This window comes from Eptesicus fuscus, chromosome 23 (genome assembly GCF_027574615.1).
Source record: "Eptesicus fuscus isolate TK198812 chromosome 23, DD_ASM_mEF_20220401, whole genome shotgun sequence".
NCBI classification, from domain to species: Eukaryota; Metazoa; Chordata; class Mammalia; order Chiroptera; family Vespertilionidae; genus Eptesicus; species Eptesicus fuscus.
The window spans coordinates 17,556,069-17,575,248 of record NC_072495.1 but is presented as its reverse complement, the minus strand read 5'-3'; the positions used below and the strand labels follow the sequence as shown (position 1 = coordinate 17,575,248).

Genomic DNA, 19,180 nt, shown 5'->3' with positions numbered 1-19,180 from the left:
ACTCCCTGGGGCCCCCACCCTACCACAAAGGTCTGTAGGCATCCAGCAGGTGACAGATGGGCTTGGAACACCCTGGGACATTTGCTGAGTGGCCTCAGACCCAGCACTGGCACTGCGTTTGAACCTGCATCTATTTGTTGAATACCACCCACCCCTACCTGGTGGCTCACTGAGAACCCACCTCATGCACCTCAAGTACTGCCAGAGTCTCTATCAGGCAGCTGGTGGGGATGGGGGGGGGGAGGTGGAAGGAGATGTTGGGGTCCTCAGGACTTTTGCTGACTTGCCCATGGGCCTGGTGCTAATAAAATCCAGCATTGGTGCACAGCTTGGTCCTTCCTGCGTACACCCAGGCCCAGTAGAGGCAGTCACAAACTGTGGATCACTTTGTAGCTCCAAACAGGTTGCCCAGGGCCAGTCATAGGCCGTGAATGACATTGGCCTGCACCAGAGTCCCTCCCAAGAGGCCCCAGAACTAACATACCCAGTGGCCAGCTTCAGAACAGGATCCAATTAGCTTCACAAGCAGCATACCAAAGGGTATCTCTCTCTCTCTCTTCTCTGAAATCAATAAAAGTATATTAAAAAACTAGAGGCCCGGTGCACGAATTTGTGCACAGGTGGGGTCAGGCCGGCCCACCCCGATAGGAGCCGATCAGGCCAGGCTGGCTGGGGGAGGTTGGTGGGCCGGCCCCACCCCCTGGTCAAACTCCCGGTAGAGGGGACAATTTGCATATTAGCCCTTTATTATATAGGATACATATAAAGCACATTCGACCAACTAACTGTGGAGGTGAACAATGTGGAAATGAGGGAGTGGGGCTCGAGAAAGGGTATAGAAAGGTATGCATATATACATTCATTTGCAAAAAATAAGAGGGGGAGGGTCTTTGTGGGCTGATGCAGATGGATTGTATGCTAAAAACTGGGCAATATGATTTACTCAGACGTCTTCATCTGAGACCCAAAGGTGGGGGGAGGGGAGGGGGAAGTCATGCATGAGAACTATCTGCATCTTCAGATGGGTGGCTGCTTTGGGGAGGTAGGGAGGGAAAAGAAGGGAGGGAGCTGCAGCAGTTATATCTGTGTACTTTATTTTTTAAAAATAGCCTGTGTGTGTGTGTTAGAAGCACTACAGTATAGAAGTTAAAATCACAGGCTCTAGTGGTAGCTTACCTGAATTCAAACCCCAATCTGCCAGTTATTTATTGTTGTTTTGTTTTTAATCCTCACCGAGGATATTTTCCCATTGAATTTTAGAGAGAGTGGGAGGGAGAGGGAAAGAGAGAGAAGTATCAATGTGAGAGAAGCACATCGGTTGGTTGCCTCCTGCACGAGCCCTGACCAGGGCCCAGGCCGGGGAGGAGCTTACAACCAGGTATGTGCCATTGATCGGAATTGAACCCAGGACCCTACGGTCCACAGGCAGATGCTCTATCCACCAAGCCAAACCTGGCTAGGGCAGTGGTCGGCAAACTGATTAGTCAACAGAGCCAAATATCAACAGTACAACGATTGAAATTTCTTTTGAGAGCCAAATTTTTTAAACTTAAACTTCTTCTAATGCCACTTCTTCAAAATAGACTTGCCCAGGCCGTGGTATTTTGTGGAAGAGCCACACTCAAGGGGCCAAAGAGCCGCATGTGGCTCGAGAGCCGCAGTTTGCCTGACCATGGGGCTAGGGCCCAATCTGCCAGTTATTAACCGCATGAGTTGAGGGCAAGCTTCTGAACCTCTGTGTGCCTCCATCTCTTCATCTGTGAAATGGAACTGATGATAACATCTACCAGATAGGGTTGCTGGAATAACCAAAACGTGTGTATTTTACATGAGAATATATACATACTTCCACGGCACTTACCGTGCGTGGCACAGAGCCACGTATTATCCATTTTTTCCCTATTATTCAAGAGACCTAAAGCGAAAATGACAAAACAGAAACCTCCCTTTAATGGTGGACATGCATACATTAGTTTAGGTATGTTTTTTGAATTTTTGTTTTTGAACTATTTTTTTAATAAAATACTTCTATTAAAAATAAAACAGGCATGTACTTACCAAGGAGAAGGAATACAAAAAAGAATGGAAAGGCGCAAAAAGTGAAGCAGGGTTTAAAAATGGGAAGATTAGAGAACTCTGAGGAAATGAGACATCAGTGGAGCTTTTGTTTTCCTTTCTTCTTAATGACTTTTTGATGTTTAGCCCTAAAATTCAGGGAAAGGAAACCGCTAATTCTGTAATGTTTGAGTCAGCATCTGCTGCTAAAAGCTGTGATGAGGCGAAAGTGTGAAATCTTGGCTAAAATAGACTTCATTTTGTCCTCTGTGCTCTTTGGAGTTGCTTTTTTGATCAACAAATAGATTTATTTTTCTTGGTTATAGGCTGTGTTCCTACTTATTTGCATACCTGGTAATATTTGATTGGGTGGCAGACATTGTACGTTTTATGTTATCAGGCGGTGGATTTTTTGAATTCCTTTACCTTTTTTTTTTTTGGCTTGGTTTAGAATGCAATAAGTTACTTGGAGTCAGTTTCATTCTTGAGTTTTTTTTTTCCTTTGTTGTGGAATTTTACTAATGGGGTGGATGATACAATGATTTCTAAGGAGAAAAGACAGAATTGCAATAAAAAAAATTCTAACCATGCATATATGCATTACCTATGGACACAGACAATAGGGGTGGGGTGGGAACCGGGTGGAGGGGGACAAGGGGGGGGGGCAAAAAGAAGGACATCTGTAATACTCTCAACAGTAAAGATTTAAAGAAAACCACAAAAAATTCTAACCATGGTGGGAGATTTAACTGTTCATCATAAATTCTAGATTTCTATTTATGCCTATTTTTAAACAAATCTTTTTTAAAAAATTAAATGTATTAGAGTGACATTGGCCAACATGAACATATAGGTTTCAGGGGTGGGTTTCTATGTGACAAGATCTGTATGTTGCACCGTGTGCCCTCCACCCAGAGTCAAATCTTCTCCTGTCACCTTATATTAGGACCCCCTTCTCCCCACACCCCTTCCCTCTGGCAACCACCACACTGCTGTTTGTGTTCATGAGTTTCCGTTTCATATCCCACACATGAGTGAGATCACATGGCTCTTAGCTTTTTCTGGCTGACTTATTTCACTTAGCACAATGTTCTCCAGGTCCATCCACGTTGTGGCAAATGGCGCTCTTTCATGCTTTCTTGTGGCCGAGTAGTCTTCCGTGGTGTGCACGGACCAGGCCTTCCTCACCCAGCCCTCGGCCGCAGGACACTCTGGTGGTCTCCGTGTCTTGGCCACCGTGAATAGCGCTGCAATGAACACAGGGGTGCATGTATCCTTTTTTTAAAAATTACTTTATTGATTAAGGTATCACATATTTGTCATCAACCCCCTCCCCCCGTTCCCTTCCCAAACCCCCCTACACGCATGCCCCCCTCCCCCTGTTGTCCGTGATCACTGGTTAGGCTCATATGCAAGCACACAAGTCCTTTGGTTGATCTATCTCCCTTGTCCCCACCCTCCCCTACCTTCCCTCTGAGGTCTGACAGTCTGATCAATGCTGTTCTTGTTCTTCAGTCTATGTTGTTCATCTTTTCCCCTAGATGAGTGAGCTCATGTGATACTAGGAATACACTTATAGGAACCGAAAATGAGACAAGCAATAATGGTTATGCTGAGAGGCAAATGAATCAGTCTATAGTGAGTTTCTTTCTGGGCCAACAGTTCTTTTGAGTCCCGGTTTCTATGTCCAACAGTTGTTTATGTGTTCATAACAGCAATGATATTTCAGTTCTGGATGGTGGACAAATGGTGGTATTGCAGGTCCGACCCTCTCTGGGCATGTATCCTTTTGAACACATGATTTTGAGTTTTTTCGGGTATATACACAGGAGTGGGGTTGCTGGGTCATGTGGTAGCTCTATTCTTAATTTTTTGAGGAGTCGCCAGACTGCTTTCCATCGTGGTTGTACCAGTCTACATCCCCACAACCTCTCCAACCCTTGTTATTGCTTGTCTTGTTGATAAGGGCGAGGCTTGCTTTTTAAACCGTGATAGGACAGGTCTAACACAACTTGGCACCGGGGGCCAATGAGGCCCCACGGAGGCAGTATGCTTCGGAGAGCTGAGCCCAGGTCTGATGCTCTAACCACTGAGCAAAACTGGCCAGGTCCTGTCCGAATCGAATCCGGGTTTTGTTATTGGTTTCCCTGACTTCATCCGTCCTTGGGTTTGGATGGCACAGATGGCATCAATTGGGTCTCTGTCCTCGATCTCCCCAACCAGGGTGGTTTCAGCTATGTGTTCTCTGGTTAGGGAAGAGAGGGAGAAACCATTTGCTCTCAAGTGTCCTTGGTTAGGAGAGATAAGGTCTTGCGATTCGCTAGCTGGCTGTTAAGCTGTTCAAATTGTTTGGCCTTGCTTAATGATCTTGCCTCAGTTTCCCCGTTCCACCCACCCAGGAATTTTCCTAGCTTCTTACCGTCCACCTCACTTGTCCACTAATTCTACAATCTGTGTCATTTCTGGGTTGCTTTCCATGTTTGCTTTTTCTCCTCATCATGGTTGGTATTTTTCTGGGGGTTTCTCTCTCTGTTTCTCTCTCTCTCTCTCTCTCTCTCTCTCTCTCTCTCTCTCTCTTTTTGCATGCCTGGTAATTTTTTATTGGATGCAAGATATTATAAATTTTACCTTCTTGGGTGCCACACCGAAGAGCAGAAGAGGTGTCCTGGTGGCTGCCAGGTGTCTGGAGAAGCTGGCACCAGGCTCCCTCTTGTGGATGCAGCGAGGAAAGAGAGACAAGTGGCCGTCCAAGCGGCAGCCTCCAGTCCCCTCGCTGGTCTGAGGCTCCCACTCGCCTGCTGTGGCTTAGCTGGGGGTCTGTGGCTCAGGCTGGAAGCAGAGGTGGCCATGGAGAGAGAGAAAGGCAGCTTTATTAGCGAGCAGAGGAAGAACAAACTGACCAGAGGAGGCAGCTGCTTGCAAAGAAGGTTGTAGGTGGTGTCTAGTGGCTGTGGGGATCGTTCTTGAGAGACGAACTGGTTGCCTCCTGAATGCACCCCAACTGGGTCCAGGGATTAAACTCGCAACCCTTTGGTGATGGGGCTGATACTCTAACCGCTGAGCAACACCGGCCAGGACATGGCTGTGCTATTCTTTAATGTCATTATCTTTAAAAAAAAAAAAAAAAAAAAAAAAATATAATATATATAATAAATAATATATATATATAATTGATTTCAGAGAGGAGAGAAGAGGGAGAGATGGACACATCAATGATGAGAGAGAATGAGAGAGAATCATTGCACGCTCCCCACTGGGGATCGAGCCCGCAACCCAGGCATGTGCCCTGATTGGGAATTTAACTGTGACCTCCCGGTTCATAGGTTGACTCTCACCCACTGAGCCACACCAGTTGGGCTTAATGCCATTATCTTGTCAACCATATTCTTTGATATTAACCCTCTAAAGTTAATGAACTTGAATATCTGTTATAGATGAAATAAAATTCTGAAATGTTTATATGTGATACTAGTGGCCCGGTGCACAAAATTCATGCATGGGGGGAGGTGTCCCTCAGCCTGGCCTGCACCCTCTCTAATCTGGGATCAATGATCGGGCCTAAACCGGCAGTCGGACATCTCTCTCGCAATCTGGGACCGCTGGCTCCTAACTACTCACCTGCCTGCCTGCCTGATCACCTCTAACCACTCTGCATGCTGGCCTAATTGCCCCCAACTGCCCCCCCTTCTGGTCTGATCACCCCCAACTGCCCCCCCTGCTGGCCTGATCACCCCCAACTGCCCCCCCCACCTGCCTGCTTGTCCCCAACTGCCCTCCCTGCTGGCCTGCTCGCCCCTAACCTCCTCTGCCTTGGCCCCGCCACCATGGCTTTGTCTGGAAGGTCTCCTGGTCTAATTAGCATATTACCCTTTTATTAGTATAGATGTTAATATGTAACAACTAAGGGTTGAGAAATATAGCTTGGAAACTTAATAATGCCAGAAAACTTACTCCCTATGCCTAAAAGGACCAGGAGGTCCTTTGTTGTTATTTTAGTCTGTGGTTGTCTTTTGACCAAGATGAAAGTCTCACAGCATAATTCCTAGAGGCCACATGTAATCTATGTTAGCTTTGCTGTTTGTCTGTGTGGATGAAATACCCACAAAAGGATTTCTATTTTTATTTCATTATTTGTCATATATTTTCTGTGTCCCATTTACATGTCTGCCTCTCCTACAGGAATGGTCAGCTCTTCAAGGGACCATGCTTTGTAGTTGCCATGTGTGGAGTGATGACTAGGTTGACAAACATTTCATATGAAAAACTGTATCCCTTTCCTACTTCTATCTCCATTTCCAGGTTTAGGAAACTGAGGCACAGTGAGGTAAAACAAATTGCCCGAAGCCATATGGTGATGAAAACTTGAACTCTAAAACTGTCTACTCATGTCTGTATGCCTGGCACCTACCGTATTAGTGAGGCACAGCACTCAACACGGAATAGCTGAAGAATGCTTGACAGAGGGTGTACTTACAAAGTGGCTGCCTCACTGTGGACACAAGGTGGCGCTGTAGGCTCAGACAGCTGCTTTGCTGTGTGGAAGGTTGAGGCCTTCTGTCTGGTTCACAGGTTGGGTCACTTCAGTTACTCGGACAGAACTTCTGGGATGTCCACTAAAACTGAAACGAGAAAATGGAGGTTCCCTGGAGCTTCATTTTTCTATTTTCATAAGGGGAAGATTAATTCTGTCACTTTCAAAAAGAATGGGAATCCCCTAAAATTGCTCATAAGTATTTTGCCTGGGTCAGTGAGGGGATCTGCTGGCAAGAATGAAGTTATTCCACTCACACACAGTAGGAGGGTTCAGGGCAGAGAATGGTAACTCAAAATCTTCTTTTCTTGAGACAACAGAATATCACCTGGCTCCTTACCTCCATCCAGAATTATTTTAAAAAAACCTCCCAGCTCAGATTCCTTGTAGAGCCCACGTCTCTCCCTTTCCAATGACTCGCAGCGCTCACTGCCTGAAAGCTGGGCATAAAGAAGGAAGAGCAACTGTATGATCTCACACAGATTCTCTGAAGATAGTCACAGACCCCACCCACCAGCCTTATTCCTCTGAATGGTTCTGTGATCTTTTTCTGAGTTCTGTCCTATCATTTTAAGATTCATCCGTGTCTCCCAATATTATAGTTGTCCTTCTAACAAGCACACTGCTCATGGCCATCGTGGTCTCCTCTACAATCACAGAACCCATTTCTTGCAACAATCAAGTCTACATCAAACTTTAATTTGTTTTCTTTTCTTTGAAATATATTGCTGAGAACTGTAATCCCACTCCAAGGTATACACCAACATAACTGTATGCATATGTTTATAAAAAATCATGTTCTAGAAAGGTTCACAACACCCCTCTTACCAATGCCACCAAGATGAAAACTTCCCAAATGCCTTATAGTAGTCTGGAGGAATAAACAGTGGTATACTTATTCAATGAAATACTGTACAATAATGAGAATGAATGAACTACAACTACATACAAGAAGGATGAATCTCACACACTTACACTGAGTGGCCAGATTATTATGATCTCTGAACGCATAATAATCTGGCCACTCAGTGTATATCCTATCTAATAAAAGGCTAATATGCAAATTGTCCCCTCCCAGGAGTTCGACCAGCAGGCAGGCCGGCCAACTGCCCATGTCCCCTCCCCCTGGCCAGGCTGGCCGGACCCCCACCCATGCACAAATTCATGCACAGGGCCTCTAATCCTACCTAATAATAGACAAATATGCAAATTGACTGTACCTTCGCTATGCCCACGATTGGCCAGGAGGCGGGGGGGGGGGTGGGACTGGGGGTGGCCGATTGGACTGGCGGGACGCTGAGCTCGCGTCGCCAGCAGAGGCTCGAGCTCAGCGTCTGCGCCATGGCTGTGCTGCGGCACAGAAGGGGCCTCTGGGGCAGCGAGCTCAAGTCCCACCGCGGACCATCAAAAGCGGGGTAGCTGGGTGCCTGTTCACTCAGGTACCAGGCCTTTCAGAAGCCTCCAGCATGGCGGAGGCTTTTGAAAGGCCTGATGCACCAGGACAGGCACCCAGCTCCCCCGTGATGGACAGCGAAAGTGTGTAGGGGACCCTACACATGCATGATTCAATCATGCACTGGGCCTCTAGTATATATATATTGAGTGGCCAGATTATTATGCGTTCAAAGATCATAATAATCTGGCCACTCAGTGTATGTTGAGTGGGAAAAAAAAGCCAGTCATGAAATTATACATAGTCTATGAGTTTACTACTTAGAGTTCAAATAACAGGACAACTAGTCTACAATGTTAGAAGTCAGGAGAGTGGTTGCCCCGGGGCTGGGTGTGGAGTAGTGACTGGATATGGTTTTTTTTTTTTTTTTTTTTTGCGGGGCTGGGGGGGGGGGGGGGGGGGGGCGGCCCTGGGATTTTGCCATGCTGTGTTTCCTGATCTGGTGCTGGTTTCACAGATGCTTTCATTTGGTGACAATTCATCAAAGGGTAAACGTAATGACTTTATGTTTCTGTCTGTATGTTTTATAAGATTTACAAAAATAAAGAAGAAAAATATTGCTATTGTCGACTGGAAAATAATATCGACTCGGTGTTTTGTCAGCAAAGAGGGTTTTCTTGGGGAAAAAGAAAGGGTTGCATCTGGCCTGCGTGCTAAGATGGAGGGTATTCATAGACGGGAAAACAGAAGTGAAGGGAAAGGGAAGTTAGAACCAGAGAGCTTTCTTATAAACACAGAATTCTTTCTGTAGGGTCCTCGCGTGTAGGGTTCTTGCGATTATGCAAAGTGTGAGAACTCCCATAAGCCCTAGCTCCTCCCATAGACCCTCCCAGCTGATCCTGTTTGTTTAAAGCTCCGGTTAGTAATCTTTATCACCAGGTATCACTGGACTCCACTCTGGGCCTCTTAGAAACTGCAGTTTGAAGAGTGCTAGGCCTTCCAATAGGCCGTCACCTCTTGTAACCCAGGCCCTGCATCCTGGTCACCCTGTGAGAATAACAAAGGCAATTTTAAAGGAAGCCATTTCTCTGTCTTCACAGTCTTAGGCAGGCGTCCTCAAGCTACGGCCGGCGGGCCACATGCGGGTGTTTTTGCCGTTTTGTATTTTTACTTCAAAATAAGATAGGTGCAGTGTGCATAGAAATTTGTTCATAGTTTTTTTTTTTTTAAACTATAGTCCAGCCCTCCAATGGTCTGAGGGACAGTGAACTGGCCCCCTGTTTAAAAAGTTTGAGGACCCCTTAGGGATGGGAAGCTGTAGGGCCCTGGCTGTGGTTTTAGTCTTATGCCCATCCATTCTCTGGTCATCCTGTAGGAAAAATGCAGGTTTTGAATTCATCGGCCCCACCCGTGAGCCCTGCTGCCCTCCCACCACATCCTCCCCCCTGCCTCATTGTCTTTCCTGCGTTGTTCTGAGTCTTGGCCACACAGACCTTCCAGCATAACTGCGCAGTTGTCCTCATTGTTCAGGAGACTATTTTGGAACACTTGACTTGGCTTGGTGATGGGAGGGGAGCCAGGAAGGACCCAGCTGTTGGGAGGCCCGGGACCTCAGGAAGTGGGGGGGTAGACAGGAGGTCCCCCAAAGGCCCAGAGGTAGAAGTTTCTGACAGGTGCTCAGTCTTGGTGTGGGGAACTGGAAGGAGGAGGAGAAAGGATGGGGAGCGTTGCGTGTAGGTTGGAGGGAGGCTGTGGAAGCTCATTGGAGCTGGAGGGAGAGGCCGAGGAGCAAAGTGGTTGACAGAGGAAGGGGACGGGGGGTGGTGGTGGTGATGGTGGGTGTTGAGGGGGCACGAATGGTGTTTTGACATATTATCTACGGAGTAGTTCCTACCACTTGGGACTTGGAGACAGCTGCTAGGAACCTTCTCTGGGATGACAGACATGTCAGTGGAGCCTCATGTTGAGTCAAATGAGCTCCTATCACCTTTTGCAACGTGGTAGGTGGTCAGACAACCTCCCAGCTTCCAGTTCTATGAAATGGCAAAGACGGATCTTCAAGGTATCGGGGTGGAGCCGAGGGGCCGATGACTTCTGAGGGGACAAAGGTGAAGTTCCCTGCTAGGGCTGACCGGCAGACCCTGAATGATAACTCTGACACATGTTTCTGTGAAAGAGAGGCTAAGGGACTATTGCCTCTTTGCCTATTGCCGCCCAATAGCCCTGTTTGCCTGCCTCTTTTGGCTTTTACCGGCCCAACAGCTTGAACTAAAATGAACTACTAGATACTATCAGCAGGGTAAGCATCCTTGAGAAAGTATATGCTTCTACAAGGTCGGTCTTTAAAGACTAAACATAGAGATTCCAGCAAAACACCCGGGGGCTCAGACTTGTTTGGAAAAGCTAAGGCAGGGGCTGCCGCCTTTGGCAAGGTCCCCCCAGAGGCCCCCCCCCACCCCGATCTCTCGGAGAATCCTCCTTCCAGACTTTCCAACCAAGTCCCGTGCTTCCCCACAGTTCCCCTTTCCACGCAAACTTTCCTCATGTCTCCACAGCCCTGTGGAAGCAACATATGCGTTAACAACTCCAATGTCACTGGTTCTTGTAACCCCAGGATCTCAGGGGATCCACTGCAGCCCCTTCAGAGTCTGCACCAAACGTCTGGGGTCTGGTGACGTTGGGATTTAGAATAAAAAATATGTATTTGGTTTTTGCCTCCAGTGTGGCTCAGAGCTCTAAAACCCCGGGAATTCTCTGATGGAAGCACAAAGGGTGCCTTTTGTTATGTCAATAAGATGATTTTGGGAAAGTGCCAGAGAGGGACCAACCACCAGGTTAGAGGGTTGGCCCTTTCAGTCCCAGCCCCCGCCCCCACCTCAGGGAGGGGGGAAGGGCTGGAGATTGAGTTCATCATCAATGGCCAGTGGTTTAATCAAATGTGTCTCTGCCCAGCTGGTGTGGCTCAGTGGTTGAGCATTGACTCATGAACCAGGGAGGTCAAGGTTCGATTCCCAGTCAGTGCACATGCCCAGGTTGCAGGCTGGATCCTCAGTGTGGGGTGTGCAGGAGGCAGCTGATCCATGATTCTCTCTCATCATTATTGTTTCTATCTCTCTCTCCCTTTCCCTTCCTTTCTGAAATCAATAAAAATATATCAAAAAAAACAAACAACAACAAAAACGTGTCTCTGTATTGAAGCCTCCATCAAAACTCAAGGGACAGGGGTAAGAGAGCTTCCAGGCCGGTGAACAGATGAAGGTGCTGGAGCGGGCACAGAAGTGAGACCCTTCCCATCTGGCTGTTCCTGAGTCATAGCCTTTTATAATAAACTGGAGGCCCAGTGCACAAAATTCGTGCACAGGTAGGGTCCTTAGGCCTGGTCGGCAATCAGGGCCAATCAGGTTCCCCACCTCCCTGCCGCTGCTACTGGTTGCCTGCCATGTTCCGCACCGCCCGCTTGTAGTCAGCGCACGTCATAGTGAGCGATCAAACTCCCTTCTCCTGGTCGAACTCCCAAGGGGACACTTCGCATATTAGCCTTTTATATATATAGAAGATTGGTAGTCTAGTAAGCAACCTGTGTCTTTGAGTCTATGAGCCACTCTAGCAAATTAATTGAACCCGAGAGGTGGGTTGTGGGAACCTCTGATCTACAGCCAATTGGTCAGAGCTCAGGTGACAACCTGGACTTGCAGTTGGTGTCTGACGTGGGGGAAAGGGGACAGTTTTGTAGGACTGCGCCCTTAACCAGTGGGTAGATAGTGTCAGAACTGAGTTGGATTGTAGGGCACACAGATGGTGCCTGGGAATTGCTCTAACCCAGTGAGCCACACCAGCTGGGCTATATACTTATTTTTTATCCATTCATCTATATATGGACACTTAGGTTGCTTCCATGTTCTGTCCAATGTAAGTAATGCTGCAATGAACATAGGGATGCATATATACATTTTTAAATGAGCACTTTGGATTTCTTCAGATAAATACCCAGAAGCAGAATTGTCGGGTCACATGGTAGTTCTATTTTTTTTTTTTTTACGTTTTTGAGGAACCTCCACATAAAACCACAATGTGATAACACCTCCCACCTGTCAGAATGGCTATTATCAATAAATCCACAAACACACGCATTGAAAAAGATAATCTTTTCAAGAAACAATGTTAGAATAACTGGACATCCACATGCAAAATAGCTATCATCAATAAATCCACAAACACGCATTGAAAAGATCATCTTTTCAAGAAACAATGTTAGAATAACTGGACATCCACATGCAAAATTTTTATATATTTATTTTTATAAATATATAAAAATAAATAAGAATGCAACTGTGTGCAGCCATTGCACACCAGGCCCCCACGGGGAAAAGAGCATGGTCAGTTTAATGGCTGCAGTCAAACCATTTTGTACGTTCCCTTTCTTTTTTTAATTTCACAAGTTCACTTCCAAAAGCCCAACACTGCCTCCTTTAAGTGGGTAAATTGAAAGTACCTGGAGAAGTTTGGTTGACAAATCAGCAGGCTCCAGAGCGTGCAGCAGGTGGCACTGTTTCCAGGAAGTTGCAATGACAGTCACAGCCCTTCAGCCACCAGGGGGTGCTGCGTGGCTCCTGGAGAAGTATTACTGCGAAGAGGCTCCCTCTGACTTCTGTTTCCCAGACCCAGGGAGTCCATCTCAGTGTATTCTTTCCCTTCAGCGTGGGACGCTGCAGCCCACCTCCCTGTGTCTCCAGTCAGCCAGAGCTCTTATGTGAACAGGTTTCTGGGCCAAGTGTAACCCTTGAAATAGGTTTATGTTCAGCTCTCCTGGAACAGTATGAACTGTGCATACTCCTCCCACCCCTCGCCCTCCTTAGCCACTGGGCAAAAGAGGCTTTTTTTCCCCCCCTCTTGTCTTCCAAGTTATATCTTTGATCCTGCACACTCCAGGTCCAATACAGTTTCACAGATGTCTCGGGCCTCTGTGTATTCTCTCCTGGCTTCTTAGGCCTTATCACCTCGAAAGGAGAGAGGACAGCATGTTTTCAAAACACGAGGCATGGCCCGGCCGGTGTGGCTCAGTGGTTGAGCGTCGACCTATGAACCAGGAGGTCAGGGTCGGATTCCTGGTCAGGGCACATGCCCGGGTTGCAGGCTCAATCCCCGGTGGGGGATGTGCAGGAGGCAGCCGATCAATGATTCTTTCTCATCATTGATGTTCCTATCTCCCTCCCCCTCTCCCTTCCTCTCTCTGAAATCAATAAAGATATATTTAAAAAAAGAAAAAGAAAAAGAAAACGTGAGGCACGAGAGGGTATTCTGAACGAGCCACACATAATGATCGTTCGGTGTCCCGGCTCCACCCTGGCATGCCCGTCAGCAGAAGCCTGTCAGTGAAACACAAAACTGTATTCTCCTGACACGCTGTCACTTAACAAATGAATTTCTTGGGCAAGTGTTTCTTATCAAGGCCACGCGAAACACACTTCCTTTGCCCTGTTCTTGCCACATGAGCACCCTGAAGGTTTCATTGGAGAGAGAGGTAGATACGTGAGGCCGCAAGGCGAATGCTCAAGCCCAGGGTGCCCGCCCAAAGCCAGCTGCTCCGGCCGCCCCGGGCGGACAAAATCAGGCGACAGGCTCCGCGGCACCTTCCCTCCCAAGTGATTCGGCAATTTCACGGAGTCCCAAAGGCCTTTTATTTCCTCTCTAGGTGTTGGGCTTCTAGGAAGTCCATCTCTCTTGGGTAGGGAGGGAACAAGGAAAATTCAATATTGAAAGTGAAGGGATGTGAATCTGGTAGGGATTGGGCCAGTCTGAGTGTCAGAGGACGGAAGGAAATTTTGGATGGAGAGGAACCTAAGAAAATGGTGTCTTACCTGGACCTTTGCCCCATTTCTGTGTGTGTGTGTGTGTGTGTGTGTGTGTGTGTGTGTAAGAAGGACAAGAAGGAAACTGAAATCACTTCCTAGGCCAGTGGTCGGCAAACTCATAGTCAACAGAGCCAAATATCAACAGTACAACGATTGAAATTTCTTGCGAGAGCCACATTTTTTAAACTTAAACTTCTTCTAACGCCACTTCTTCAAAATAGACTCGCCCAGGCCGTGGTATTTTGTGGAAGAGCCACACTCAAGGGGCCAAAGAGCCGCATGTGGCTCGCGAGCCGCAGTTTGCTGACCACGGTCCTAGGCCTTTGAGTGCAGCCTTCTGTGCCCGTGTGAGCCCCGTGCCAGCTGGGACGCAGGTGATGGAGTGGGAAGGCTGCATCCAGCCATCTTCCTAACTATGCGAAATGCAGAGGGTCCGGGGCTCACCCGCTCCACTGAAGGCCAAGAGCGAAGGGTCCGGCTTCGGGGTCAGCCTCTCCCCTGTATCTCCCCACACCGTGGCGACAGATGACTGACTTCCAGGTCGGGGAAGTCCCTCCTCTGAGCTGCCCTTGTCCCTCCTCCCAGAAGCCTGCAAAGCATTAGGCATGGCATTGAAAGAAAAACACCCGCCACTGTGTGTCCAGACGGGAGAAAGGATAATTCACCTCGGAGACGCCCACCTATTGCTCACCTCGCAGCCATGGGCGCACAGGCCCGGCCTTTTCAGCCCCTCCTGGCTCTCTCTCTAGCCTTTGGGGAGACTCAAGCGAAGCTGGGTTGATTTTGGCGGCTTGGGCAGTTAAGGTCCGGCTGGCGGGAGTGGGCAGAGCTCGGCCCCCTGGCAGAGCCCTGGGGTGGACCCCAAGCTCAAGGGCCCATGGGAAGCACGTGAGAAACTCGTTGAAGTTGCACGTGATGGGGGCTCATGCCCGGTGCTTCTGAGTCAGGAGGTCTGGAACGATGCCCTCGGACCCGCACCTGTAACAAGCAAACCAGGTGATTCCGATGGGGGTGGATCACGGCCCACACGTGGTGAAAAACATGTAGAAACTAGCAAACGGGCCTTTGGCAAAGGAGGCCAGGGAAGCGAAGTCGCCAAAGGTGGAACCTGCCAAAGGGGGTGCAGACGAGCACTCAGTGGAAGAGAGAGCTACCAGCCCCCGCCGAGGACCTTGCAGCCGCTGGGGGATCAACCCCCCAAAGACAGCCTTTCTCAGAGCCACTCCAGCCCCGACCCGTCTCTCAACAGCTGTCAACCATTTATTAGCGGGACTCCGCTGCAGCCAGGGGAGGCGGAGGGAGAGCAGACACAGGAGAAAACAAAGTTGTGTTCATTACCAGTGCATTTCCATGATGCCAAGGTGACCCGGTCTGTCATCTCCGTGCCCGTGGCTGGGGTTTGGCTGGGTCTGCCATTTGCAGCCAGCGCTCCCAGCCGGGCATCTGTTGCCCCCATTGCCATGGAGACAGCAGCTGCTGCGCCGCCTCCTTTGAGAATGTGCCGCCCCGGAGATCTCAGGAACCATTTTGGAAGCATTTGTCCCGACAGTGCCCGCTAATCTCCCTTTCATTTGTAATTATTTTATCGCCTTGGTCCTCTGCTCTGGCACGGCTCCCACAGCCAACTCCGCTCCCCGCCACCGGGTCCGTGGGGAGGTGTCAGCCGCCTCTGCCCCGTCTGGGCGGAGATGAAAAGGGAGAGGAAGGGAGAGAGCGTCTCACTGGGACCACTGGCTCTTCAAACAGGCCCTGTCTCCTGGAGGCAGCCCTGGGAGGGCCGGGCTGATTGAAGTCCCCCGAATTCTACATCCCCCAAGCCTTTGAGGGGAGCCGCCCCCTCCAGGCCAAGAATAATTGAACACATAGTTTATCTGGCTCACCAACAGCTGTAGAGCCTAGGCGATTTGGAGGGGATTAGGGGAGAGCGGGGAGAGATACTCCCACAGGGCCCTCCAAATCCTCATCCTGGATTCTACCAGCGAAGAACACATGTTCAAGCCCCGGGTTGGCTTTTTAAGTCCGTTTCTCTCTCTTTCCGAGTGACTCCGTCCAGGGCTTCCAAGAATTTTAAGTGGCTGAGGCAACCGCCGTTGGGGTCCCGGCCCCCGCTGTTGAGTTCCTTTCAGTTGCCTCCTTCAGTTCCCCAAACCTGTTTCACCGCAGACAGCTCAAGTTCATGGGGGGATTCTGATCGCTCTGGGAGGTGCCTGAGGGGCGCAGGCTTTCCCTGAAGTCTACATGGCTGGCAGCTGTTGTCATGTCTAAGTGGAGTGCAGGGCCAAGTTCAGGTTAGGATGAAAGGGGACACGAGGGACCCCTTCCCCGGGTGAGAAAAAGTTGAAGGAAAAAAAAAAAAGCTCCAAATGGACCGAAGGCTTAAATGTGTTTTTTTTTAAAAAAAAACCCATATAATACTAGAAGAAAGTTGGGGAGAATTTCTTTGTTAAAATCTTTCTAACCGTGGGGTCAGTCATGTGTTTCTAACGATTTCTACCTTAATTTTGTATCTTTTGTTAATTTTGCAAGATATTCCGTGACAGCCTGGTTGATATGGCTCAGTGGTTGAGTATCGACCCATGGACCGGGAGGTCACGGTTCGATTCCTGGTCAGGGCACATGCCTGGTTTGTGGGCTCAATCTCCAGTGTGGGGTGTGCAGGAGGCAGCCGATCGACCAATGGATGATTCTCTCTCATCATGGATGTTTCTCTCTCTCTCTCCCTCTCCCTGAAATAAATAAAAAATATAATAAAAAAAAATGAGATTCAGTGACAGGCTGAGTTGACACGTAAATGCTTCATGATGATTGTTCTCGGAGGGAAGCCATCTTTGGGGACATCCCCATGGTCGGCAAACTGCGGCTCGAGAGCCACATGCGGCTCTTTGGCCCCTTGAGTGTGGCTCTTCCACAAAATACCACGGCCTGGGCGAGTCTATGTTGAAGAAGTGGCGTTAGAAGAAGTTTAAATTTAAAAAATTTGGCTCTCAAAAGAAATGTCAATCGTCGTCCTGTTGATACTTGGCTCTGTTGACTAATGAGTTTGCCGACCACTGGGACATCCCGCATTCACCGGAACGCTGAGTGAAGACGAGAGAAAATGCTGCCCGAGACTCTGAGAGCTCCTCTCTCATGGGCTCCACGCCTGCAGCAGCCAAGGAGTTAAAACGCATAGTGCGTCTCAGAAATCGGGTAGGAACTGAGAGAACGGGAATGACAGCATTTCAGGAAAGGAAGAGGGAGGACTTTTACAGAGAGAATCGGGCGGATGTGGGTGCATGCCTGTGTGTCTGACCGTATGTTTATGTAGCTTAGTCAACAAGCTGGAGCAAAGGTGCGCAGATGAGGAACTGAGGGCGTGTGTGCTCGTACGTGACAAAGGGAGGTGCTGTGCCCATGTGTCACGGGAAGGGTTCTCTCGAGTCCCCCTTTTTAAGGTGTTTACAGAAGGCAGAGTGTTTATGAGGCGCTTCCACCCTCGTGGTCAACTAGCTTTTGACTCTGGCCTGAGGTGTCTGCCCAGAGCCCTCTCACCCAAGGCTTGCCCCTTCCTCCCTGTCCACGGTGACTCGAAAGCAGGGACTGAGGTCCTGTGACCTGCCTGAGATGGTCCTGCATGCTGGGGAGGGAGGGTGACGGAGGCAGATGAGGCCCTGGCTCTCATGGGGCTTTTATGCTGGTGCAAGAAGACAGGCCATGAAAACACAGACAAGTGAGATGACTTCAGGTGGTGGGCGTGTCCCACGCACATGCTGCTCTGGGGGTGGGGGTTGGGGTGGTGGTGGTGGTGGAGGGTCCTAGGGCAGCGGAGCCCGTCAGTACGATGACCAGGCTGCCATGCACTTTAAGTGCAAAGGATCCAAGTGAGAGCAACTTGGACGTGTTCTGAAACAGAGAGCCAGGGGCTGTGCCGGGGCTAGGGTGGGGAGCACCGAGTAGGGCAGAGGGGCTGTGGGCCTGGCCTGCAGACAAGGGTTGGATTGTATTCTAATTGCAGTGGGAATCCATGGAAAGGTTTTAAGGAGGGAAGTGCTATAGCTTGATTTATATTACAGCCATGGTTTACTTTTGCTCATATACAGTAGAAATGAAAACTGAGACATTTAAAAAAGTGTTAGTTAAAAATAAAATCAACAAACCCTGCCGAAACCGGTTTGGCTCAGTGGATAGAGTGTCGGTCTGCGGACTGGAGGGTCCCAGGTTCGGTTCTGGTCGGGGGCATGTACATTGGTTGCGGGCACATCCCCAGTGTGGGGTGTGCAGGAGGCAGCTGGTCGATGTTTCTCTCTCATTGATGTTTCTAGCTCTCTGTCCCTCTCCCTTCCTCTCTGTAAAAAATCAATAAAATATATTAAACAAAAAAACAAACAAAAACAACAACAACAAACCCATTACATGTCAACATAAATAACATAATTTTTATTAAAGAATAACTATATTTTCCAAAGCAAAGAAACTTTAATGAGGAGAGTGGCAGTATTTTATTACTATTATTATTTTAAATTGATTTAAGAGAAAGGAAGAAAGAGAAACATTGATTTACATCGGCTGCCTTCTGTATGCACCCTGACCAGGGACCAATCCTGAAACCTGGGTATGTGCCCTGACCAGGAATCGAACCCATGACCTTTCGGTGTACCAGACGACACTCCAACCAACTGAGCCACACCGGCCAGGGCAAGAGTGGCAGTGGTTTAGATGTTTGTAACTTTTCTAAGTTTGGCTGAAGAGAAGACAGTTGATTTCCCATGCTTGTTTCTGAAAAACAAAACAAAACAAAACAAAAACCCCACCACCAACAAAAATGTGTTGTGTTGTTTCAGTTGAAATATATGGAGAAAATCTGACTTCACACAGATATGTACTTGTAAAGAGAAGAAGTATTTAATTGATAATGACAGATATTTGTTAGCTGAAAAATTGACGAGTACTAGTTTCTTAAGGGGTAGTTGCAATGCGGCATCTAAAACCATGTCAAGGCCCAGCCGCAGTAGCTCAGTGGTTGAGCGTCGACCTAGGAACCAGGAGATCACCGTTTGATTCCTGGTCAGGGCACATGCCCGGGTTGTGGGCTCGATCCCCAGTGGGGGGCCCGCAGGAGGCAGCCAATCAATGATTCTCTCTCATTATTGATGTTTCTATTTAAAAAAAGAATATCTTAAAATAGCATTCGTTTTGTAGGTACCATAAAATGTCTACAAGCAAATATCTCCCATTTCATAGGATTACTGAATTTGACCAGAGAGCGTGTTCCCTGTGTTGTATTATATGGGTGATGGAGGTCTGTTAGAAACGAGGCTTTGCAATGCGATTCCCTCTTGAATAACTCTGGGAGCTCAGGGGTTAAGCTTC

At 48.4% G+C, this 19,180-nt stretch overlaps 1 non-coding gene across 1 annotated transcript; it reads right to left on the bottom strand.

Annotated features, from left to right (window-relative positions):
* Positions 1–12,256: 12,256 nt before the first annotated feature.
* LOC114231964 (small nucleolar RNA SNORA70) lies at positions 12,257–12,374 on the bottom strand. Its single transcript, XR_003617999.2, has one exon. It is a non-coding gene; the product is annotated as a small nucleolar RNA SNORA70 (small nucleolar RNA).
* Between the last annotated feature and the right edge of the window lie 6,806 nt (positions 12,375–19,180).